We start from the raw sequence: 27,304 nt of genomic DNA, 5'->3' as shown, positions 1-27,304 counted from the left end.
GGAAAGTCAGAACAAATCAATAACATATTTAAGACAAGAGACTGAAACTAACTTTAAGGAACAGCAGGGCCTTACAGGACAAACCACTCTCAAATGAGGACAATTACCAATAACAGTCAGGGTACACTTGGAGCAAAAGGAATTATCTATGGAAACCAGATTACCCATGTCAAGTGATAACAATTTATCCAGAACCTTGGAGAACCATAATTGAGATAATGACCAGCCAGGATACACCTGCAACTAGGACTCTGAAATAATGCATAACTTTGTTCTTGCCCCTAATTCTGTCTGTATTTAAACCCAATGTTCATCTATGCACCTGGAAGATTGCTACAAATGAATTGAAGTGCTGTCCCAAGGCATCATGTCATGCAATATCTCTTCTCTCTCCCATAACCTTTTCCTCATAAACTTTCCTGTCATTTTCACACATTTTGTGTCACAACTGAATTTTCTACCAAGACACAGAGGCCCAGGTAGATAATGGTGTTAACTCTCCAGCAATACATTGTATTTTCTCAGATGGGCTAGAATGATTTGGTGGATAAGAGCAGATGCTTGGATATTTTCTATGCAAAACCCACACAGGTAATAAAGAACCTGGTAGAATGAGGCATTAATGGGGAAGAGAGAGTCCTTGGGTTCAGCTGTCTGGAATAGTTTGAGAGCATTAGTAAGCCTTTATGTTGAAAAGCGCTGATGGTAATTCAGGCCAGCAAAAGAAAAAAAAAAAAAAACCAGGATGGGGCTTACCATGCAAACGGCCCTTTCTTGGCTAAATGGTTGGAATTCACAGATCAAAAAAATAGAATTCCCTCACAGTAAGTAAACTTCAAAACACAAGATGAGAGAAGAGCTATGAAGTATTTCCATCCTCTTCTACCCAGTAAGAAAGAAATATTGAGTAGAGGTTTCTTTGGTTGTTTATTTTTGTGCTGGTACTGGGCCTTGAACTCTGGGCATGGGTGATATTTCTTAGATATTGTTCTCTCTATTACTCTCTACTTTGCTCTCCATATATTTCTATGTCTCTGTCTCTCTAATTCTCTATTTGTGTCTGTGTGTCTATCTGTCTGTCTCTCTTCATACTCTCACACTCCTTAATACCGTGAAAAAAAGGCTTTGGTCATATTGGAGAAACCAAGAACACACTAAAATAAAGCACAGATTTTTTCAAAACACAATTTTCTTTTCCATGTGACATGCTTTGACACCTAATAGAAACAAAATTATTTCTCATTGTTCATAAGGCTTTTTTCTTCTTTTCAGTTAGAGCACCAAGAACCAAGCCGAGGAATTGAACCCTTCACAACTTCGAATAAATATTTGTATTTCAAAAGCATCATGTATTGGACATGCATACAGCACAAACTATAAAACAAATGGTTCCTAGATATTGTTAGTTTATGTAACCAGAGTTTACCTCATTTTTAAATATCCTTAAAGATATCCCATTTTTAAATTAGAAATGCTATTTATAATTATATATGTTGAAAGGTTACACTGTTCTGAATAGCACCATAGATAATATATCTCCATATCTCCATTGTATTGTTAAATACAAAAATGGTTAAATACAAAAGTACAAAAATGCAATGAGGACAAATTTCTCACTAGAGAAGCTTAGTTTTGTTAAAGAATTCACCTCTTAGAGCTTATTAGCTCTTGAAATTATTTAGTATATAATGTACTTATTGAAGTAACATACACAACATATATGTGTGCATAAATAGTACATAAAATATATGATGTAGAAAGTCATGTATATATCTATATCTATATATATTCTATAACCTGTGAATTGTGTGTATAAATATAGATATAGGCTATATATACATACATACATACATATATATATATATATATATATATAATTTTAGCCTATATCTACATACACAATGCGTGGGTTGTTCAATTTAGTGAAAAAGGCCAAACCAAACCTGACATGATTCAGTCATAGGAGCTCAGGAATAAGATCTTAATTTGAAAAAATAATTATTTGGTTCTGTGTTTAGTTAAGATGAAAATGAAGCAAATGTAATCCTCAAGTCATAATTATCCAAGAGACAGATGATTCTGTGTGAAGTTTTCTTCCCTCTGGTGTAGTAGTCATGAGACTTGATAGAGCTGACTTCTCTCATTACTCTCACATGCCTTTTCTTCAGGATAAAGGTTCTATAATCAAACAGAAGCCTTCCTTCCTCCCTTCTCAGCCCAGATCCATGCCACATGGAACTGCATTCTATACACAGTGTATCTCTTAGTAATCAAGATAGAATGTTTTGTGCCCAGTGATGTCCCCTGAGTCCATGGGTCCAAGGTAGCCAGGACTAGTAGAAGAGCCATCCTTGCTTCTGAGAAGCAGGCACATTGGCTCAGAGGGAAGGAGAAGAATGAGAACTTAGGAGTGTTTCTGCAGCTTCTGTTTGCATGAAACGATCAACAAACTAGCATAATGCTTAAAGTCAAATGTTAAAAGATTCTAGTGTGAACTTCTTGTTCAAATGACCAACACTTGACCTCAGATCTATGTGTATGACTTCACTGCTTTTATTTATATAACTTAAATTTTTAATAGAAAAGATTGACTCAAGTCAAAAACTTTAAATTATTCCAGTTTTCAACATTACTCAAGACAGAGTTCTCAACCACAAATCGGTGATTGGTCATATGGCAAACCCACTTAAAGAATCCAAAGTGCCTAAACAATCCAATCGTTCTAATGAAAGGGTATCTTGGGCTGTAAAATCAGAGCAACCTAAACTTTGTCCTTCAAGTAGACTATTCATAGCTCAAATGCCATATCCATCTTTCAGAGCTATTGCAAGGATTACAATTTGCTTTTATAATGGTTCTACCACATAGTAAGTGCTCAACAGTCAATGGCTATTATATTAAAAGCATGCTCTTGCATTCTCATATTTTAAACTTACTTAACCTAATTTTGTACATGCACAATGAACACTTTCCCCCTAATAGTGGAAATGCATTCACTTTAAGCCATTGACCACTCAACTTCTTATTAGATAGAATCTTGATTTCAGGTTTTAAGCAAAGCCTCCATGTTTCCAGTGATTAAAAGTAAGACCCAGGTAAACAGATAGTTTTGATCTACCATGTCTATTTTGGCATAATTAAAACAACAACAACAACAACAACAGCAACCTAAAACCTTAAGACCTTGGACTAACAATGTGACAAAAGAATGTCTTGTATATTGGTTTTGTGCCAAATGTTTTCTAAACTCCTACTGAGAAGAATTGTGATGGTTTTCCTAGTTTAGGAATTTCCCATTGGATTTCATAGGGAATCTTATACAAATCCCATTGTTTCTACAAAGAGGTATACTTGCCACCTGATCCAAACTCACTTTTAAAACAAGTAATAAAAAATTCATCAACAAACTGCTTTAAATTTCCTCCTCTGTAAATTGACTCTAGATCTATTAATAAGCCTTGTTGATATAGGAGGGAGATTCTATAATTTTGCTTATGTAGATCAGTGATTCTTAGCTTTGACCTGACTCCATGGTTGCTCACTGGGTACTAAAAGACTAACTCTTGGTGTTCCTTAGGGAGCTTCTATGGATAGTATACCACTTATGTTTAAGCGAAGATTTGACAAAAAGGATGGAGAGTTTCCCACTGGAGGAGGGGTGAAAATTAAGAAACCACATTCACACAGGTCCTAAGACCTCTGTGGCTATTATCCTAACAATATTCTTATAAGGAAACTGAAGGCCCTAGAGGATAAATCCTGTATCCCAAATGAGATTCCCTTCATCCAGAGTGCAGAAAATCTAGGATTTGGCTTCAGCAATTCTACCAAACTAGAAGAGCAATATGGTCAGAGATCAGATTTATTGAAGAATAAACATAATTTTTCTTTTAACTACTCTACACTATTAATAAATCAATTAAAAATCTATAACATAATTGATATTCTTCAGTCTTTTTTTTTTGTTGGTCGTGGGGCTTGAACTCTGGGCCTGGGCGCTGTCCCTCAGCTTGCCAGCTCAAGGCTAGTGCTCTACCACTTGAGCCACAGCACCACTTCCAGTAATTATTCTTGATACCCAAGATTAGATAAAAATATCAACAACTTAATAATAAGTGCTAAAATGAGAAAAATATGAACAATGCAAACTAACAAGAGACTGCTTTCAAAGGAGAGAGTGGTTAATTCTCATTCAATGAGAAGTGAGAATTGCACCATATCCTGTGTCATTGAGTTGTACTTCTTGTTTAGCAGAACAAAATTGTGAAGCTTAAACACCGATGGAAAAAGAATATTTTGTTAGTGAGATTTAACAAAATTACATCTGTCAGTTAATAAGCAGTATGAGTAGTCCTTTTTTAGTTTATGAAATAGAGAAGATGAAAGGAAAGAGGAGAGGAGAGGAGGGGAGGAGAGGGGAGGAGAGAGGAGGGGAGACGAGAGAGAGAGAACCTACATTAGGGTTTCCATGGACAACCTATATAACATAAAGTGTCAAAAATATTTTAGAAAAAGAAAAGCAATACTGAATATGAATTTTTACATTTCTGTAGCAAAAACCGTGTTCATATCATTAGTAAATTCTGCTATATGCAATGTATCTTGGAGGAGTAATTGGGAGAGAAAGGGAAAAGCAAGGGGTGAATTTTCATGTCTGCAATGGTATAAAAATGATAAAGGGGGAAACTGTGGAGAGAAGGTGTGACTGAGATCCAGCATCCCTCTAAAGGTGGAGGTGACAGTCATAAATGTCTAGTAAAGTAGAAACCTTTGAAAGGAAACTTCCCTTCCTTCCTGGACATGATAGGTCAACATTGTGACAGGGAAAGGTCTATGAGTTCAAGGCCACCGTGGGCTACATGCCAAGACTCTGTCTCAAAAACTGTTTTAAGTGCATTACTTACATAAAAATAAAAATAAAATAATTTTGAGGTTATTTTTTAGATAGAAACCAATCAGTACCTGAGATGGGGACCTCAGCTCAATAAAACCTGCTAAGTAGTCTCTTTTTCAGGAACTCAAAGTCTTCCAGAAAAGTTGTTCTTAACTGCTACACAGCAAGAAGCATGAACCAAGCTGCAAGGCCCCAGTCACTTAAAACCAGTCTGTAACAACCATCCAAGAAGCCAAGGTTTGCAAGGAATCTACAAAATTCCCTCCTTAGAAGATGGTGGGAGAGAAGAAATGGGAGGGAGAGAAGAGGAGTCGCCGCCACATTTCTAGTATCTGTCTTCCACATCAATCGTGCACACCTGAACAACACAGAACGTGCTCTATTTGCTCCTATAACAGGCATTACTCCAACAAATATTTGTAGACATTTAGAGAAACATAGTGCAACTTGCAGGGTAACAGGCAGCTACTGGTGCAGCAGCCAGGTGATTCTGAAGCCACTGAGCCAGAGGTGGGGATCACATGCAGAGTAATTAGCAGGATCTCTGAGGGATTCTTTCTTTGTGGAGGTGGGATGGTGAGAAGGGGTGAAGCTCATAACAGGACCTTGACAAGGATGATAACATCCATTTACTTATCCTTCAGGTGATCCAAGCACTTGAAAATGGTAACCTTTTGATAGATACCTTCTTTACTCATATTTACCATCTCCAGAGCCTCTATCTCTGGCTAGCCTAGAATAGTCCATGACTGCTTGCTTTATAGTGGCTACTACTTATTAAGATACCATGTGGAAGTAAGTGCACTATGCAACATTTTTAAGTTTAATTCTCACCAAACATGGTCTAATTTCCATTTTGACAGTGACTGGAATAAAGTAGTCTTAGCAAAATTATGGAAATGTATAGATTTATGTAGTAGTTTAAACATATAATCCCAGAAGTTAAGAGGTGGAGGTAATATGGTGAGTTTGAGGTCAGTGTGAGCTACACAGAGAGCCCCTTTCTACAAAACAAACAAGAAACCAAAGATATTTGCCCTAACTCTTGGAACTTTTAAATCACAAAGTCAAAATAGAAACTTTGACCTTATTCCTGAATTGAATTAACTAGAAGTGTAAAATTCAAGAGAAAAGCTGGGATGTTTCTATATGCCTGTCTCCTGCTTATTGAAGATCTCTTTTTTCTTTCATTGCCTTCTACCAACCCACTCTGTGCTACTTTTCTGTCTAAGTCTACCTGACCTTGAATATTTATCAAGTGGAATAGTGATTAAATTCATCGCATTCTCTTTTATGTTGCTTGTTTGATATAGTGACTTATAACTTGGTCCTTAAAATGCTAGGCACAAGCTGTTAAAATGGAGTTCTAGTAAAATTAAATCAGAGATCAAAGCTAGAAATAGCTTACGTTTATTTGGATTTTGCCAGGGGAACATTAGCTCTTTCTGACATTTGAGAGATGATGCTTTTATGATCTTTTTATAATAGGTTTACCAAAGCACTCTGTCTCATTTAAATTCCAGTGATCCCAAAGGGGAAAAAATGGTGCACCCTTACTTATTTTGTAGTTTATAAACTTCGATCATTCATGACTTCAAATATTTTTCAGAATAAATCAAATATGTTTTGATCTATTGCTTTTCTGTTAGAAAAATCTGTGTTTGTCCTGCAAGTGACTATGTAAATGGCTATATACATTAAATGGTTAGATATTTTGTATATGTGAATATTTCTTTCTTGGCCATAGTGGATTTGATTAAATTTTTCTCTCATTTGTGCTTTGACTATTTCTACTGAAACTAACAGTAACAACAGGAGCCAGTCTAAATTAAACACCCTAGACTTTTAAAAAAATTCCAATCTTGGAAGTAATTCGTGTAATTAAAATTTTATTTTTTGAATATTCTTATTCTCTTTAGTTGTCTGGAGGCATTGCCATTCACTGAAACAGTCTATGAATGCTGTGTGTCTTAACATTCTCACCAACCCCTCCCAAACCACCCCTTCCCTAACTTAAGTTTAGATTATGTATTGCATTTTTCCCACTTAAAAAATCAGTTTAGGTGTACAATGCATCTTGATTTGTGCCACTACTTCAATATCTTCATCCCTTTCTGACATATTCCTTCTCATATTTCTCAATTCTGTGCTACATACAATGAATTCTGACCTGCATTCTCCCCACTTCTACTGTCATTCTTTTACCCTTCGCTTTTAGGCCATTATTCTCCTCTCTTCCAAGTACCCATTCCCTGGTACTTATTTTGTTGGGCTTTGACTTAGTCTTTATACAGAATTATACTTTCTGGGCTGTCTGTAGAGTCTATTATACTTCCGTTTATTCATTTGTTGCCCCTTGCTTACCACCCCGTGTCTTTATTTGTAGATTTTCAGGCACATTTTAGTTATCACAAATGAGGGAAGCCATACAATATATGTTTCTCTGGGTCTGGCTTAGTGCACTTAACATGTTTCATCGTCTTTCCATTGCCTTATGAATGGCACAATATCATTTTTTCTAATAGATGAGAATAATTCCATTGTATATATTTATCACATTTTCCTGGTTCACTTGGCTTTTGAGGGACAGCTGGCTGATTCCATATTTTGGCTATGGTAAATAATACTGAAATGAACATGGTCGTGCTGGTAGGTTTAGTGTGAGATATACTGGTTTCTCTTCAGATCATATAAATCTTTCTCCTTTTATTTCCATTAAAATTATATTCTCAAAATTATCTTTGAATAAAGGTTTCAATTCAACACACCAACTTATAAGTACAGCGCATCTTGATCAATGTCAGCCTTTCCATTGTCCCCATCTCTCCAAGTCCCATATATCCCCTCAAGTTACCTGGCTCCATTTTCACATAGGTAAATTGAAAGTTATGACCGCACTCACCCCCCTGCCCTTGGTATAAAAAAATTGTGTGTGCCAGTCCTGGAGTTTGAACTCAGGGCCTACATGCTGTCCCTTAGCTCTTTTTTACTCAAGGCTAGTGCTCTACGACTTGAGTCACAGCTCTACTTCTGACTTTTTTGGTAGTTTATTAAAGATGCTTTCACTTATTTGCAATAACTAGTATATGTTTGAGACAAGCAGAAAAGGTCAGATAAGTTGATGTTAGGCAAAATGAACCCCAATTCAAATGTTCAAATGATTTTTTCTTTCTTGCGATTGTTTCTAAATATTTATAAGATGATTTCTTTGTTGCTTTGTATGTCCCTCCCATGGTATAACCCTTGCTTTCATTGTATTTGATGTTGGTATAATTTGTGGAGGCGAAGGACAAAAACAAACCATTTAAATAGGGATACAGTTGGACCCATTGCAACAATGAGCTGTGTAACTCGTTATGTTGAAAAATGAACTTTACAACTTTGGGGGAGATGGGAAGGGGAAACAAAGGAGGAGACAACAATGCTTGATAAGAAATGTACTCATTACTTTGTCCATGTAATTGTTACCCCTCTGTACAGTATTTTCACAATAAAATTTTTTTTAAAATCTCACAAACCTCCCTGCCTGGGCTGGCTTTGAACCATGATCATCGGATTTCAGCCTGCTGAGCAGCTATCATTACAGGCATGAGCCAATGGTGCCTGGCAAAAAAATTTCAAAAGTAAAATACATGATGATTACTCAGATATTTCAATTGCTTGTGGTTATCCCATGAAGTCCAAAATTGAAAGGAATGGATAAAGAACAGAGTATGAAGTTCCTCTTTTATTTTGTCCAAAGGAATGTGTCCAAGGAGAATACTTAGTCGCTTAATATTTAATTAAGACTAACTATATTTAGATACAGTTAAGCATTCATTATTATCATTAATTATCTAACGTTAATTCAGGTAGCCCCAGCATTCTAAATAGGGTATAAATTCTTGTAGCCTTAAATAAAGAACAGAGCAGACTTTATGTTTCTGAAAATTTAGAACATAAAAGAGAAAGATTGAAATCTATGTCAGGACTCAACTTTTGAGTAAAAGGAGCAGACCTCCATGTCTGATTGATAGGGAAGAATAACATGAAGCAATTGCCTATTGGCTCCACTCTCTCTCACCAGTTGTTTTCAAATTGTGTTCCAGAGCCCTAGATCTATTTTTGTCTTTTTAGAATTATTTATTTTTTTTGGTTTGGTCGTGGGGCCTGAACTCTGGGCTTGGGTGCTGTTCCTCAGCTCTTCAGCTCAAGGCTAGCACTCTACCACTTGAGCCACAGCGCCACTTCTGGCTTTTTTCTTTTTGCTTATGTGGTGCTGAGGAATCGAACCCAGGGCCTCATGCATGCAAGGCAAGCGCTCTACCACTGAGTCACCTTCCCAGCCCTAGAATTATTTTTTTAACATGAGTCAATAAGTCCTTCTGATACTAGTAGAAGTCTGTAAGAATTTTTGAAGTTTCTTCAGGGGTTAAAGGTAGTTATAAACAAAAATTCATGGAGCAGAACTGTGGACCTACCTTCTATCAGAGTATGGTCTATTTTACTTGGTTTTGAGTGTTAGTCCTCTAATACATTATCGTGTGTGTGTGTGTGTGTGTGTGTGTGTGTGTGTGTGCGCGCGCGCACGCATGCATCGCATGTGTATGTTAATACTGGAGCTAGGGTCTGGGTGTTAACCCTTTAGCTTTTTGCTGAAGACTAACACTATCACTTGAGCTACAGATCCAATCTCAGTTTTTTGCTAGTTATTTGGAGATAAGAGTCTTGTGGACCTTCCTGTTTTGGCTGGCATCAATTCATGATCTTTCCTCAGATCTCTGCTCTAATTGCTAGGATTGCAAATGTGAACCACCAGTGCCTAGCAATAATTTCATTTTTAGAATAGTTCTACTATCAAATATATTTACTGTAGTGTGAATGGTTCTTTTTTTTAATCCTTCTGGTCTCAGCTTTAATAACAGACTTTTTTCTGACCTTCTACCACCTGAGGTATTCTTGACCTTAGAACTCTAGTTCCTTCTATTCCTTCCAGCAAAATCAATTATTTTTGGGCTGTTTGTTTGCGCACTTTTGAATTGTCTGACTCCATCTAGACATGTAATCTTTGCTAGACCTTATCCTCATTTATCTTGTTATGTTCCTTGTACCTCTCATTATGCTTCACATAATAGATGCACTCAATAAATGTGTCATGAAGAATTGAACAGAAAGTTAAGTGAATGGGTAAAAGTGACCATAGATGTGCTTGCCCTAGAATTCACGTATGGTTGATTATGTCTGGAGAACCATATCAAAATTCTTCACTACCCAATAATCTATTTGTACTCAGGAAACATTCTGAACACAAACTAATGGAAAGAAAAAATAAACTCAAGATATCAAGGTTTGGTTCACTTTTCTGCCCTCTTTGAACACTGCTTCTCAACTTCTACTTTTACATTTGGTTAAAAAGCCAGGATCTGTATATACATATTTGCCACTGGAAATGCAGAACTTTAGATAGTTACATCTTTTATTCAGATTTCTGTAGACTTGGAGAGCAATTGGTAGAAAATATTGTAGACTAAGGATGATAAACACTGCAAACTGAGAAAATATATTTGTTACAAATGAGTGAAATTGACTGTCTACCAATAGAATAGCAACTACGACTTTATGTCAACCACAGGTAAAAGAAAAAAAGAAAGTGAAGCAAGAGTCTACTTCCTGGGCCTCCCAGGTCCTTCTCATTTCTTCTAGGAGAACACAGAGATTCTGTCTTCAGAAAAGAAAGACCCCAAAAGTCTCTATTTGCATGTGATTCTCTGCAGAAACTTTTGAAATGTATCTTAAAGGCATGGAATATTGGCCCTGAAAAATAAAGAGGAGGGAGTGGGCAAGCAGATTGTAATTTACAAACTAATAAATTAAACAAGTTTATCTGAGATGTCAATGTGGTATTTCAAGTTTAGCTGACACCGTTCAAGTGTTTTTCTCTGCCAGTCACATCTTCCTTAATAAAATAAAATATGGCCATAACATTTTCTATAGAAATTAAACCTCAATTGTCATTATTATCTCCTTCAAATCACTTTGTACTTAAAATTAATTTTAGGTCTTTGTGCATTTTTAAGTAATAATTTCCAAAATCAGGAACTACAACTGGAAACTGACCCTGAGTTTGATTAATTTCCAAATTAACCATGAAGAATTCCAAGTATTAAAGGCCTGAATTAACCTATGGGAAATCAAATAATGCTTTTAAATATCTTACCAGTGAGGGAGGGCTGTGCAAAACTGATCATTATTACATTGTCAATTATTTCTAAGTGAATTAGTGTCTAATCTCAAAGTTTCCATGCTCATGAAGTAATTCATTCGAATATTAATACAGTGTGGTTTACTAAAGCACATTCAGACTCATCAGAAAGGAAAATAGAGCTTTTCCTTACCCCACTTCTGACATGAGAGATTTATATGCTTTAAAAATTCATGAAGATCAACTTCTGACATCAAGCTACAGCTCTAAGACTGAGGACTCATATTCAATTTATTAAAACAAAACAAACCACAACCAATTAATGAATCAAAATGGCCAAGTGGTAAATACAGGAACATATTAATAAATGAAAATAAGAATAATTTGCTAAATGAAATTGTTATATAGAAAAATAGAAAGTGTTGTTACTAATATTGGTAGTATGTAAAATGTCCTTCAGAAAATATTTTCTATGTCAAGTGATTACCCACCTGGATTATACTTCTTAACGTAATATATATTATCTTCATACAATGCACACAAAGTGAAAAACAAAAATAATCATAGAAATGTTCAGATTATAAAACTCAGGCTGAGTTGTTGTGAGCTTAGAGTGCTCCAATGCCTCTAAAATTTCCCCTTTCTCCATAATTTTTAGGAATTCTAAGAACATCAAGTACTCATAATGTTTTTATGTTAGATATTCTATAATGCTCTCTTTCCGAAAGCATTGCTTTCTGTTATTGCGGTTATCTGTGGTCATTCATGACCAGAAAATATTTCCCTATATAGGACATTCCAGAAATGAGAGATTCATATGTTTGAAAAATGCATGCTGGTCTCTTCACAATAGCCAATATATGGAAACAACCCAGAAGCCCCACTACAGATGAGTGGCTCTAAAAATTTTGGTATCAATATACAATGAATATTGTGCAGCCATTAGAAAGGACAAAATATTGTCATTTGCAGGGAAATGGATGAAACTAGAGCAAATCATTTGGAGCAAGGTAAGCCAAGAGCAAAGAGACAAACGGCACATGGTCTCCCTGATATGTGGATGCTACAGTCAAAATGCAAGGAGAGATGACCAAGTAAACAGGACTCGAGAAACAAAAGACTTCCACTGTTTTTTGTCGTATCATTGCCAAATGACTCCATGTTCTGGACCACATATATGGTGTATATATATATGCACACATCTGAGGGAAGCTAGGAGGAGGACACAGAATCAGAAGGAAATGGAAAAACATACAAGAGAGCAGCCCATCACTGGACATTGATGAAAGTGAACTAAGCAACTCAAAGGCAGTGATGGGAGGGAGGGAATGAGAAGGAAAGAGGGAACAGCTTACACTAAGCAAAAGGAAAGAAATGTAAATATTATCTGATGTTGAAGAAATAGTTGTATTGTCAAAGCTCATGGAATTCACAAACTTTATACACCATGATAATGACAATTTGCCTTGTGAAAGTTAAAATGTGGTTGTGACTTTAAATATCACTATTTCACAATACTGTGAAATATGTGAAATTTATGTAATCACCTAATCTCAGTAAAAATTATTAAAAAAAAATTGAGAGATAAATTTTATAAATTATAAAAAATGCATGCTGGTCTGAATATAATGAAAAAAATCTCATTCCAATGCTATTTCCTTTTTCTGGGATGCTAGTCATCTCTTTGCCCAGAATATTAATACTATATATGTTACCCATTCATTAGTAACTATGTTGACAGACTGATCATCACATCACATGCTCTGATTCAAATAACCTCTATCTTTTTTAGTAATGGCATCACAATGCAAGAGTAGTGATGGTTGGCACTTTGGATATTCCAAATACAAATCACAAAATGTTTCCTTTAAGTTAACTAGGAAAGTTCTTAATTAGAGGAAAGAAAAATATAGATTCAAAGGTTGCTAATATCTATGGTTAGAATACATTTTCTAAGCCAGCATTAGTGGTTCAAGCATATAATCCTAGCTACTCAGAAGGCTGTGATTTTAGGATCATGATTCAAAGCCAACCCAGACAGGAGATTCCATGAGATTCTTTTTTTCATATACAGTATTTATTTTATTTAATTTAAAAATATATTTTATTGTAAAGATGCTGTACAGAGGAGTTCCAGTTATAAGAGTAAGGTAACCAGTACATTTCCTATCGAGCATTGTTATCCTCTCCTTTATTTTTCCCCTACCATTCCTTCCTCCCTACCTCCTCACTTCCTCCCTCCCCAGCCCCAAAGGTGTAAAGTTCATTTTCAATAGTGTCTTGTACATTTCATTGTTACAATGGGTCATCCTGGATTGGGAGGAGTAACATTGTGAAAATGGCAATACTGCCAAAGACTACCTACAAATTCAATGTGATACCTATCAATATCCCAACCTCATTCTTCAATGAAAAAATTCATACGGAACAATAAAAGACCCTGAGTAGCAAAAATAAGACGTAGCAGAAAGACCAGTGCTGGAGGAATAGCAACCAAATTTCAAACTCTACTACAAAACCTAGTAATCAAAACAGCTTGGTACTGGCACAAGAACAGACTTGAGGACTAATGGAATAGAAGTGAAGACCCAGAAATGAACCCACAGACCTAAAGCCACCTAACCTTTGATAAGGGAGCTAAAAAAATAGAATGGAAGAAAGCTTCTTCAGTAAATAGTGCTGGCAAAATTGGTTAAACACCTGTAGAAAACTAAAGCTAGATCCATGAGAGTCTTATCCCAAATTAACCACCAAAAAAAACCTGGAAATGGCTCAACTAGTAGAGCACTAGCCTAGAGTGAAAAAGCTAAGGGACAGTATCTGGGCACTTAGTTCAAGCCCAATGACCAGAATGGGAAAAAAAGAATACATTTTCAATCTGTGAAACTAAGAAAAAGAAAAAGAATCCTGTAATTGTTTTGCATTCACTATTTGATTATATATTTGTGTTTTATTCTAGTAAAAGTAAAATTGATCATTTTATTATATCCTTTTTACTCCCTCAAAATCATAATTAGAAATTTGTTGATAGTAGGTTTAATTCATAAACCAACTGGACAAGAATATCACATGTTTTTACAATGCCAAATATTCCCATCAAGAAATGGAGATTTCTTTCTTATTCTTATTTCTTTATATATATTTATGAATTTCTTTATATTTTTCATTATACATTTTTGTCAGTTGTCGGTGTCTCATTCCTGTAATCCTAGCTACTCAGGAATCTGAAATCTGAAATCTGGACAGTCAATTCTGAGGCATATTTATCTAAATTAAGTAGAAAAAGGTGGTAGAGTGCTAGTCTTAAGCAAAAAAAGCCATGTGAGATCATGAAGCCCCTTGCTCAAGCCTTCTTGCTTACACAAAACTATATATCATATACTCTGCATATTCTCATTAGCTTTATTTTTATATATTTTATATTTCAGTTGTTATTGTTATATTGTTGGTAGCATTTTTTTTTCATGACATTTTCTAGTAGATTTATTTTATGGACTTCATTAAATAACAGATATACAATTAGAGCTCTTTAAAGTTCTAATTATTTTTGGTTCAGTCTATCCAGACAGATAATCATATCATTTCCTGATAGACATCTATAACTGAACTTCTCTCCTAATCTTTAAAAATGTGTGATCAAAGCATCTGCTTGATAGGTTTGTTGTGATGATTTTGTACTTACACAACCCTGAAACTGGTGTTGAGCACATAATAGGCAGTATATCAATGCTACTCATTGCTATTACTATTGTATTTTCTGATGAAATTATAAATCCAGCGTATTCTTTAGTCATTTTTAAGGTCAAAATTTGCCACCTTATATTATTATTTGTTCTTTCTTTATTCTAACCAAAGGTTATTATGATGATTTGTCCCAGAGTCCCTTCACAAACAAAACTTTTGCAAGCACCCGATGTACATGCTATTGGTTCTTCTTTCACTTCTCTCCTGCATCTCATCTTACATGGATTTTTCAGTGTCTTTGAGCATGGACAACACTCTTACACTTGGCAAGGTTCATTTCCATTTTTCTCTTTTTCTATCACTGACCAATTCAACGGGCCTTATTTAGATCTTGTGATTCGTATCACAAGATTCTAATCACAAGATTCTTATCTTAAAACAGAAACAACCTGTCAGTCTTTTTATTCCATATCTACTGTCTTGACTAAGTTCAGTGTCACCATTCTCCATCATCCTACCTTCTTTTTCCTAACTTTGCTTTATCTAGTGAGTCCTTTCCTCTCCTTTTTCTCCTTTCATAGGAATGATTGATGCTAAAGAGTTCAGAAATTTTCTGTTAGGAAGTGATTATATGCAAACACTGTCAAAAAAGTATACTTGACGTAAAGAGTCTAGTTAACAGCCAAACTGAAATCTCTTGCATATCCATTTCTGTGCCAAGAGAAATCAATCAGTGCTCAGAACAGGTAATTAGAAGAATCAATATGAAACCAAACTCTGTTTTCTTCTCCAGGTATTATAATAAATCTTGACTCTGAGTTGTGCCTCACTAAAATGAAGCTTCAGTAGCTACGAGCAATAAGTATTTAATTCATAACTATAAAATAAAAAGAAAGCAATTTATTACTGATAAAATATATTTTCATCTTAATCATTCAATGACTTTGTTAATTAATTATGTAAGACTGAGATTTAAATAAAAATCATGGTCGAAGATTACTTTTAGAGGAGAGGAGAGTGTTTACTGCATTGAAGGAATTGATTGAATAATTACTTTAAAAGAAAGAATTACTTCTTCTCCTTCTCCAGGAAAACACCAAATGGCGCATGATGCCAGTGCAGCAGGAGGGCCCGGAAGACAAGGACAGACACTACATATTAATACAGGGAACAATCCAAGAGGAGGATATTACCATCATCAACTTATATGCCCCAAATATTGGTGCACCCAGATATGCTAAACAAATACTCTCAAACTTACAGAATAAAATAGATCCCAATACGATAATACTAGGAGACTTTAACACACCGCTCTCACCAAAGGACAGGTCTACCAACCAGAGGATTGGCAAAGAAGCTACCGAATTAAGTGAGGCCATACTTCAAGCAGAATTAACTGACATCTACCCTAAGACAACACAGTACACATTCTTCTCAGCAGCTCATGGAACTTTCTCCAAAATAGACCATATCATAGTTCATGCAAGGAACTTAAGCAAATACAAAGGGATCGACATAATCCCCTGTATCCTATCTGACCACAGTGGAATCAAGCTAGTTCTCAATAACAAAGCATACCGCAGAAATTTCTCTAATACATGGAAATTGAACAGCACACTCCTTAGCAATGCCTGGGTAACAGAAGAGATCAGAGAAGAAATAAAACATTTCCTACAACTCAATGAAAATGAAAACACCTCGCAAAGAAACTTGTAGGACACAGCAAAAGCAGTCCTGAGGGGCAAATTTATTGCCCTCAGTGCCCACATCAAGAGAATGGAGACAGACCAAGTAAATAATCTCATGTTGCAATTAAAACAGCTGGAAAAAAAAGGAAAAATGGAACTTAAAGTTACTAGACAGAGCCAGATGACCAAATTAAGAGCAGATATTAATCAATTAGAAAATCAGAAAATTATAGCCAAAATTAACCAAACAAAAAGCTGGTTCTTTGAACAAATAAACAAAATTGATGGACCGTTGGCAAGATTAATTAAAAAAAGAAGAGAGGAAACCCATATTAACAGGATTAGGGATGCCATGGGAAAAATCACAACACGTACCCAAGATATCCAAACAATCCTAATGGACTACTTTCAAAAGTTATACTCTCTAAAGGAAGAAAACCTGGCAGAAATGGATGCATTTATAGAGAAATACAAGTTGCCCAAACTGAACAAAGAAGAAGTAAACCAATTAAATAAGCCAATATCCTACAACGAGATACAGGAAGCTATCAAAAGTCTTCCAACAAAAAAAAAAAGCCCAGGACCAGATGGATTCACAGCAGAATTCTATAAGACCTTTAAACAAGAACTAATACCCATACTCCTCAAGCTCTTCAGAGAAACAGAGAAGGAGGGAGCTATCCCAAACTCATTCTATGAAGCCAATATCATACTCATTCCCAAACCAGGCAAAGACCCAACCAAAAAGGAGAATTACAGGCCAATTTCCTTGATGAACACAGATGCAAAGATCCTTAACAAGATTCTAGCTAACAGAATCCAGAAACACATAAAAAAAAAAATCATACACTATGACCAGGTAGGCTTCATCCCAGAGATGCAGGGATGGTTTAACATATGTAAGTCAATAAATGTAATCCAACATATCAACAGAGCCAAGGTCAAGAATCACATGATTATCGCCACAGATGCAGAAAAGGCCTTTGATAAAATTCAACATTCATTCATGCTAAAAGCTCTGGAGAAAATAGGAATAGAAGGATCATTTCTTAAAACAATAAAAGCCATTTATGACAGACCAATAGCCAATATTATACTTAATGGGGAAAAGCTACAACCAATTCTCCTAAAATCAGGAACAATGCAAGGATGCCCACTGTCTCCACTCCTCTTCAATATAGTCCTAGAACCCTTAGCCAGGGCAATAACTCAAGAAAAAGACAATAAAGGGATCCGCATAGGGAAAGAAGAAGTTAAATTATCCCTTTTTGCAGATGACATGACACTATACCTTCACGATCCCAAAAACTCAATCCCCAAACTCTTAGAAATCATAAATCACTTCGGCAAAGTAGCAGGATACAAAATAAACCCACAAAAATCAGTTGCCTTCCTGTACACTGACAATGTACAAGAAGAGAGGGAAATAAAGGGAGCAACCCCATTCACAATAACCTCCCAAAAAATAAAATATTTAGGAATTAATCTAACCAAAGAACTATTTAATGAAAACTATAAAAAATTAAAGAAAGAAATTGCAGAAGACACTAGGAAATGGAAAGACCTCCCATGCTCTTGGATAGACAGACTTAATATAGTGAAGATGGTAATACTGCCAAACTTAATATACAAATTCAATGCAATTCCTATTAAAATCCCAATGACGTACATCATTGAAATACAGAAAACAGTCCAAAACTTCATATGGAACAACAAAAGACCTAGAGTAGCCAAAACAATTCTAGGGAATAAAGACAACATGGGAGGGATATCCATGCCGAACTTCAAACTCTACTACAGAGCTATAATAAAAAAGACAGCATGGTACTGGCACAAAAACAGACACAAAGACCAATAGAACAGAATAGAAGATCCAGAAATAAATCCACAGGCTTACAGCCAGCTGATATTCAACAAAGGAGCCAAAGACATACAATGGAAGAAACACAGCCTCTTCAACCACTGGTGCTGGGAAAACTGGGCAGCCACATGCAGAAAACTAAAAGTGGACCCCAGCCTATCACCATGCACCAGCATCAACTCAAAATGGATTAAAGACCTTAACATTAAACCTGAATCTCTGAAACTACTGCAGGACAGAGTAGGAGAGACATTTGAACTAATAAGCACAGGAAGGAACTTCCTGAACAGAGTCCCAGGGTCACAACAAATTGGAGAGAGACTCGACAAATGGGACTACCTTAAAATAAAAAGCTTCTGCACAGCTAAATCTATCGCAACCAATCTAGAAAGACAACCAACTAATTGGGAAAAAATATTTACCAGCAATATATCAGACAAGGGGTTAACATCCTGTATATACAGGGAACTCAAGAAACTAATCCCTCCAAAACCTAACAAACCAATTACTAAATGGGCAAGGGAACTAAAGAGGGACTTCTCAGATGAAGAAATAAAAATGGCAAAGAAACACATGAGGAAATGTTCATCATCCCTGGTGGTGAAGGAAATGCAAATAAAGACAACCCTGAGATACCACCTTACCCCAGTCAGAATGTCCCACATCCACAAATCAGCCAATGACAGATGCTGGAGGGGATGTGGAGAAAGAGAAACTCTATTACAGTGCTGGTGGGAATGTACACTTATACAACCACTTTGGAAAGCAGTCTGGAGGGTCCTTAGAAAACTAAAGATTGACCTCCCTTACGACCCAGTCATACCACTTCTAGGCATCTACCCTGAACAACAGGAACCAATATACAAGGACACGTGCACCTCCATGTTTATTGCAGCACTGTTCACAATAGCTAGGATATGGAAACAACCCAGATGCCCCACCACAGATGAATGGATCCAAAAATTGTGGTATCTATACACAATGGAATATTATGCAGCCATTAGAAATGACAAAATAATGGCATTTGCAGGGAAATGGATGGAGCTAGAAGGAATCATGTTGAGTAAGGTAAGCCAAGAGCAAAGAGACAAATGGTACATGGTCTCCCTGATAAGTGGATGCTAAATCCAAAAATGTTAGGTGATACGACAAAATTAACAGGACTTAAGAAACAAAGAACTCCCATTCATCTGGTCGAACCACTACTAAATATCCCCATGCTGCTGACCACATGTATGGTGTATAGTGTACACTGTTATATGTTATAGACTGTGATAGACAATTTGCTCCAGGAAAGTTAGAATGAACTTGTGACTTTAAATGAGCATCATTATTCCACAATACTGTGAAATTTGGGAAATTATATAATCACTTAACCACAATTAAAAAAAAAAGAACCTGGGGGAAGGTAGGGAGGGAGGGGATGATAGGGGGAAAACAATGGAGGGGGTAACAATGCTCAATAGGAACTGTACTCATTACCTTGCTCATGTAACTGTAACCCTCTGTATAGTATCTTTACAATAAACAATTTAAAAAAAGGATTACTTAAGATCCACCACATAAAATTGTTGAGGAAAACATTTCCCACATTATCTGATTCCTCAATCGTCATAATCACAAAGGTAATCAAAAAGTCCTTTATTTGACTGACTAAATTTGGGAACCAAATAGTTTCAAACAACCAAGTCTGTGGGCTCCCAAAGGAATGGAAAATTGGAAAGGTGGAAAGGAATGGGGAAAGAAAATGATTCTAGGATTTAAAATTCCCTAACATGATGACTGAAGGTATGCGTGGAAGAGACTTGTAAGAAATGTGTTTACTCTAGAAGTGTTATTTCAAAACAGACTGTGCCATTTTGCTTATTAGGCTTGCCAAGGGCAAAGGACCTTTTGAAGCACTTGGTTTTCTTCCCTTTTTTTCTCTTTCTTTCTGTTTATTGTTGTACTCAATCAAAACTGATTTCTCATCTGCTAGTACCTTTCCATGTTTCATTGTATTAGGATATCTATAACAGTTTAAAGTACAGGGAGGGAGTTTTAGCAGAAAAAAAAATGTTTCCTATAGCCATGCAGCACATTACAACATTTGGTCAAAATTAGATTGCTTTCAATGGTGCTTCCATAAGGCTACAATGAGACCGCTAAACTTCCAATAATCAATATCCCTTGTAACACCACAGTTCAACATATGATTTGCATTTCTGGTGATGCTAATATAAACAGTCCAAATGTGAAGCCATTTTGTAGTCTAGTATGCATGATTATGTCCAGTGTTTAATTGTAGCCAATGATAATAAATGACTATGTTAACTGGTTCCTGTATTTAAAATAACATACTCTATTATTATTGTACTGTCCTTCTACTTAAGAGTTTACTGTAGGATTGTGTGCCATACTATGTCAATGACAGCCTTCTACAATTTGTGTATACTAGTCTTGATTACTAATCAAGAGGTTGTCTTGAGTGGTTAACCTACACCAGCTGGTGTGTGTGAGCACATGCTACCATGTTCACACAGTGTTGAAATGAGCTCATACCTTCACAGAATGTGTCCTGGTCAGGTAGAGAGCAACCACACTGTTACTATAGCCACGTCTACATGTATTTCTTTGTATACCTAATGTGCAGTCAACTCTAACCTTCAATGTGTTATAAATGGGTTGAGTGGGATCAGATAGCAAGCAACCAGTCATAAATTTCAGCCAAATCTGACCTCCTTTCAGAAGGTCCTGGATGATAGAGTTAACCTAGATTCTGAATTCTATTTGTCTTATCCTTGAGGAATGAACTACATTGATATTCTAGGATTTGTTAAAGTTCAGAAGGGTTATCTGTGACTATGAAAAACCCATGGAAGGTCGGTAGGAGAGTGAAGAACTGAAATCCCTTCTCGTTAAATCTTGCTTAGGATTAAAGGGAATTACAGGTTTACTGTTCACTGAAGAGAAACAAATGCCCCATTACACAGAAGGGATTAAGGCCCAAAGGAGCATTTATACCTTTGAAATGAGGTTTGCCATTTGCCTCAAAGTCCAGAGCTCTGGCACAGGGACTCCATTAAAAACAGAGCCCTCTCTACGAACTGGAGTTACAAAATGAATGTTATCCCGGGCAAGTTATGTTTCAGAAAGTCTAAGCAACACTGGAAATTAAAACTTGATCTCCAAAAGGATATGAAAAAAAAATGTTGTCTGTGTGAATCTGAGCAAAGAATCCTCATTATTCAATGAACTTCCTCTTTCTGAATCTTACGATTTCCCACTCAGTCTTTGGCAGACTCAGATAACAGAAAGAAGTCCTGGTGACCTGGGTGAGTAGTCCATGCATTTCCAGAAGAACAGGAATGACTGGGAGTTTGAAAGAACTAGGCTGAACTTCTGAGCTTGCTATGTGCAGCTGTGGATGCATTTTTCAGCTTTGACCTACTGTCTATTTTCGTGGATGGCTACTAACACAGGTGCTAAGGAATGAAGAAAGGGATCCAAGGACATCTGAATGTTTTCAGAATTAGATGTGTATATATCTTGTGTGTGTTCACACATGCATTCATACACATAATTTGAAATGTTTGGGAAAGGAAATTTGTAATCTTTCCATTTTTCTGTGCTTCATAACCTTAAACCAGTCTTTCACTATGGCTTTGAAGTTAACTATTAAACCATAAATGAAATACAAATTGACAGCCTGGTAGAGTTTTAAATATAATAAACTTAGCAACTCAATAAATACATTCAACAGGCACTCTCAAAGATGATGATGAAGAATTGTACATGACTTCCATTTGTGGTGCTTATTTACACAGGGCATAGACTGTATAAGAACAAATATTTCTGAATACATCTGACAAGATAGTGATACATATAAACAAATACTGATCATATAAGCTAGATGTTATATATGAGGTCAGAGAGATCTAGTAACCTAGCAAATTTCTTGGATATAGGAAAGGTGATAATGAGGGCTCCTTTCATTGTGGCTATGAGGAAGGGATGACCACCTTTGGTCTCTTGAGGGCATAAGAGGCTCCTTGGTTTTTTTGTTCAGGCCTGTACTCTAAACCCATCTTCAGGTACAATTCATTGTAAAATGGTTTCTGTGTCCTTTCTTAACTTCTTTCCCTACAATAAATGACCAACTTGATAATTTTACAAACTGACTCATGTAAGTGTATGACTAGTTAATTAGGATAAAATTTCATGTTTCCCCCCAGCTACTTATGTTTTAGCCTTCTTGGATTTATATTACTGAAATACAACTATTCCCAATATAAATGGCTACTGAAACATGACCATGCATACATTTTTTGACAAAAAAATTTGCCTTCTAACCATCTTTTACCTATAACTTAAGGCAGGACATTATGGATAGCCCCACACTTGCTAGTCCTGCTTCTGTGTGGTAAACAAGGTGTAGATTAGGACAGAATGCTTGTGTACTCTAGCCAGGAGATGGTATCCAAATTCCATGGGTTGGTAATTCAGGTAAAACAGCAAAGGAGATGATATTTTTTTTAAATCATGGACTAGCAAAATAATTGGTCTTTTAATGTATCATTTAGAAGTTAAAATTGGGAAATGAAATGGGAAAAGTGGCACTTCTCTGAGGAAAGAACCAGAATAAACAGCTTTAGGACCTCAGTCGTCACATGCTTTATGTATAAGGAACTCGGGCATGGGTAACAGAAAAGACTGGCTTTGCATTGTGTTCTGTGGAGCTCTCCCATGCTCCACCACGAAGTTAACTAGGACAGAATGAAAGTAATACAGTCCTAAGTACTGGACTGAAGACTGAGAAAATGTCAGGCACACATGGAAATTGGTCTGCTAGTTTTTTAGAGTGAAAAATTCTAGTAAAAAGATGAGCCAATGGTTCTCCTCCTAGGTACATCCAGGTTGCCTTGGCAACCTAAGGGAGAGAACTAGTTTTTTTTGTTTTGTTTTTGTATTAGTCTATATATCTTTATGCTTGCAATAATCTCCTACTTAGATTGTGGTATTTGTTCATGTTCCAATATATGTCCTTATATGGACAATGCCTATTTTATAGTCTCAGAAACACATTGTTCTCTTCAACACTTGTAACCACCTTTTCCTCACTAAAGGAAGCCTAGTCCTATTTGGACAATATCATTCTTGGGGCAAAGATCAACTATGATTAGTCTAACTTTCAGCCAGCCTTGATCAGCCTTTAGATCAGTCTAAGCCGGTAGGTAGAATATGAGGTGAACCTGGGAAATGACCTAGAAGGGAAATATCTTAGAGCCTCTAAGAAAGATTTTTTTTAATCTGTGATAAATGATGTAAATAGGATAAGGAAATAGAATAAGGAAAAAACTTCTTCAGCTTCAATATTCTTGAGGATGTGATTCTTGGAAATATAGGAGATACTTTTGCTATTTGTGATTTGGATTGAAGCATTGGGAACACAGAGAAATGAGAAGAAAGACCAAGAATCATAGATAATATTATTATGACATGACTCTGAGCTTCTTGTTCAGCAATCATTACCTATATCCATGCCATTACTTGCAACTCAATGATACACCCCATTACTTTCAATTCAATGCATTCTATTAAATACTCACACAGAAATCTCTGTTGGAGAGCTAGAAAAAGCTGTAAATTCACAGTGTAATTTATAAGCCCAATCATCAAAATGGTGGCAAAGTTGCCATGGAATTTATTTCTGAAGAAAGATAATTACAAAAAAGAACAATAGCTGCATTAATTATAAAGTTCAGTACAGAATATGTTTTAGTCCTTGGCTTCCCAACATGTCTAGGTAATGTCTTATAATGGAGAGGCCTTGGCTGTCCTCATCCTTTTCCTTCTCATTACGGCCTTGATAATGTTCCTCTGATTACAGAGAGTTCTACAAGGTCCTTTCCTTGATCATCTTCTTTCCAATACCTTGAATTTAGCAATAGCCTACGATCATTAAGCTTTAAACTTGTTATCCTTAAAAATCAACCCTTTAAGCTACATGCCAGTGGCTCATGCCTGTAATTCTAGCTGCTTAGGAGACTGAGATCTGAGAATCACAGTTTGAAGCCAGTTTAGGAAGGAAAGTCCATGAGACTATTAATCTCTGATTAACTATAAAAAAAAAAAATGAACAAACAAAAAATCCTCCAAGTGGTTCCGTGGTAACACCAGCCTTGACCAAAAAGCCCAGGGACAGAACTCAGGCCCTGAGTTCAAGCTCCAAGACTGGCACGCACACACACACACACACACACACACACACACACACACACACACACACACACACACACACAAAGCCTTTCACCTTTTACTACAACTTCTTGCACTGTAGACTTGAGCCTCCCATTGCTGATGGCCATTTCCTTATGGGAACCAAAGTAATCATTCCCCACTGCAATATCCAACATTTTTACTTCTGAAAGTATCTTATCACACTCTAGTCACTCAATAGCATACTCTAGTGTCATATTACACTCTAGTCACTCCCATATTGCACTTATACAACCATCTGGTATAAATCAACCTCTGAATTCCTTCCTCCACTCTTCTCTCCTGTCCACTCCATCTTTCCTGCCTCTACCCTAGCTCAACATCAAAATTGACCTGTGATTCTGTAACAGACTCACATTAAGAAATTTCTTACTCTGAGTCTATTTTACCTATGGGTCTCAGGTGCCTTTTTGTTAGGGAATCTTGAAGAGCGGCCTACTCCCTGCATAAGGAAGTCCTAATTGTTATTTGTATCCCCATCCCTAGCATACTTAGCTTACAGCTTTCACAGTATCTCATACTATTCATCTGCTTTCTGTGCTCTTAGTTAAGCATGACTAAAGTCACCATTATTATCACCACTAGCAACTACGGCTACAATTACTTAGCTCTGATGTTACCATGACTACCACAATACCACTGTGTACCTTAATGGTGAACATTTATCGAATACTTACTATGTAATAACCCGTGGGGCCCAATAGTCAAGCGTGGCCCCTTGGCCCAGCCTGCTGGAGGGGGCGGGACATCAAGAGGCGAGCCTACCGCCCCACAGACCTGGCCATTGGACAGAGCAGGGCATTGAGAGGCTGATGTCACCGCCCCACGGTGCAAGCCGCCGGAGGGGTGTGTCATTCCGCTGAAGGAGTGGGGCGTGCCGCTGAAAGGGGTGGGGCGTGCCACTGGAGGGGTGGAGCATCGAGCCCCATAGGGTGAGCTGTCAGGAAGTGATTGGACAGTGGGCAGCTTGGGAGAGGAGCATGAATGGCAGTTGGAAAACCTTTAGGGGAAGAACCGTTAGTTAGTATGGAGTTAGCGTGGAGGAAGGGGAGGAGTAGAAGTGGAGGGAGAGATGGCAGGAAGGAAAGCCTGCCGGAGTAGGGCAGGCCTGTGGAGGACAGGGCAAGCTTCGAGAGGCCATTTGGAGAAAACCATTTGGGACCTCCTCGAGGGGTCATCTGGGGCCTCCTCTGGAGGTCATTCAGGGCCTCCTCTGGAGGTCATTCGGGGCCTCCCTCTAGAGAAGCCTGCCGAGGGGCGCCTACCAGAGCAGAGCAGAGCAGGGCAGGCCTGTGGAGAGTGGAGAGGCCTGCAGAGGAGGAGGAGGAAGGGTAGACAGGGAAAAGCCTTCTCCTTTGGAGCTTTGGAGCTCTGGAGGTCTGGGGTTAGAGGTTTACAGACCAACTAATAAAGGTCAGGGGTCAGGACTGCCTATTGGAGGCTTGGGGGTTTGGTGGTCGAGGCTGCTCTTGGTTCTGGGTATCTAGCCCAGGACAAGGTAGTCTCAAGATCCCTTTCTGGTGTAAATGGTGTAAATAAACCGTTGTCCACTTTTCACTGTCTGTGCCTCGGTGGATTGTCTCCGCCCTCCAGAGGTCATAACTAATATGTGCCAATCGGTCCTTAAACGCTTCCCATCAACATGCAATCAGCAATCACTGGCCATCTGCAGCACGCTTCATGTTCTATGTTCCAGAAAACCTAGAAGAGATCACAACATAGACAAGGATATGCTTTCTACTCAGGGAGCTTACAGACTAGCACTCCTTATTGACCTTTATCTTGGAATAATCTTCCAGTGATAGGTACAGTTGTACAAATGAAGAAACAGAAAAGGATGATGCAGCATCCAGATGTCTCTAGCTTTACTTCCTACCATCTTCTCTACCCTTCTCATTTTTGTTTATTTTTTCCCATCTTTCATAACTTTTTGATGACTGGTATGGTGTCTTATTCCTTTCTGTAGTTCCTATACCACCCAACATATTGACTAATGTCTTCAGCTCAGTGCCAAATTTGTAGTTAAATAAAATAAGATTCAAAGTTCTAGTCATAACTCTCCAAGACCTCAACCTCTCACTCAGAGTTTCTTTGAGATGACCAAGGTGCTTTCCTGGAGAGATCAATCAATATCTGCTCACTCTCTGAAACAGAACACAGTATGTCTTATTCTCAACTACTCATACAAGACTTCATTGGTTCATCTGTTCTTCTGCTGAAGACATGAGATTAATATCCATTTTAAACTCAATTGATAATATGATGCCATTAAGTCTTACATTCATTCTTCTTTCAAATGTACACTCCTACAAATCTTAATGTGCTATCATGTTCTGCCACAATGCAAAAGGCAGGATTGGTGACATTTGTTTGAAATCAGACACCTGTTATCAGTTTGCAGCATGGCTTATATTTCCTGCTTCAAAATGTCTAGGGGGGAAATAGAGATGAATGAGGCATGGTTAATGTCCCTGATGCATTGCAGAGTTCCCCTTTACATAGAAAACCATGGAGAAATACCCTGTGATAAGGATAGACTTAACACAACCATTATAGGAAAAATCATCTGTAACACAATCTGTCTTCTTTCATTATCATTTCTCACAGGACATTAGTAATCTCTAACCCTGTTTTCTTCCTCTCAGATCTGACAGCACAGAATTCCAAGCCAGTTAAGAGATGCAGAAGCTCAAGGTGAGTTTAGACACTATCATATAACACACAAAATGTAATGTTAA

This window comes from Dipodomys spectabilis, unplaced genomic scaffold, assembly GCF_019054845.1.
Source record: "Dipodomys spectabilis isolate Male_0828 unplaced genomic scaffold, ASM1905484v1 ptg000095l, whole genome shotgun sequence".
In the NCBI taxonomy this organism is placed as follows: domain Eukaryota; kingdom Metazoa; phylum Chordata; class Mammalia; order Rodentia; family Heteromyidae; genus Dipodomys; species Dipodomys spectabilis.
This window is presented reverse-complemented; position numbering follows the sequence as displayed.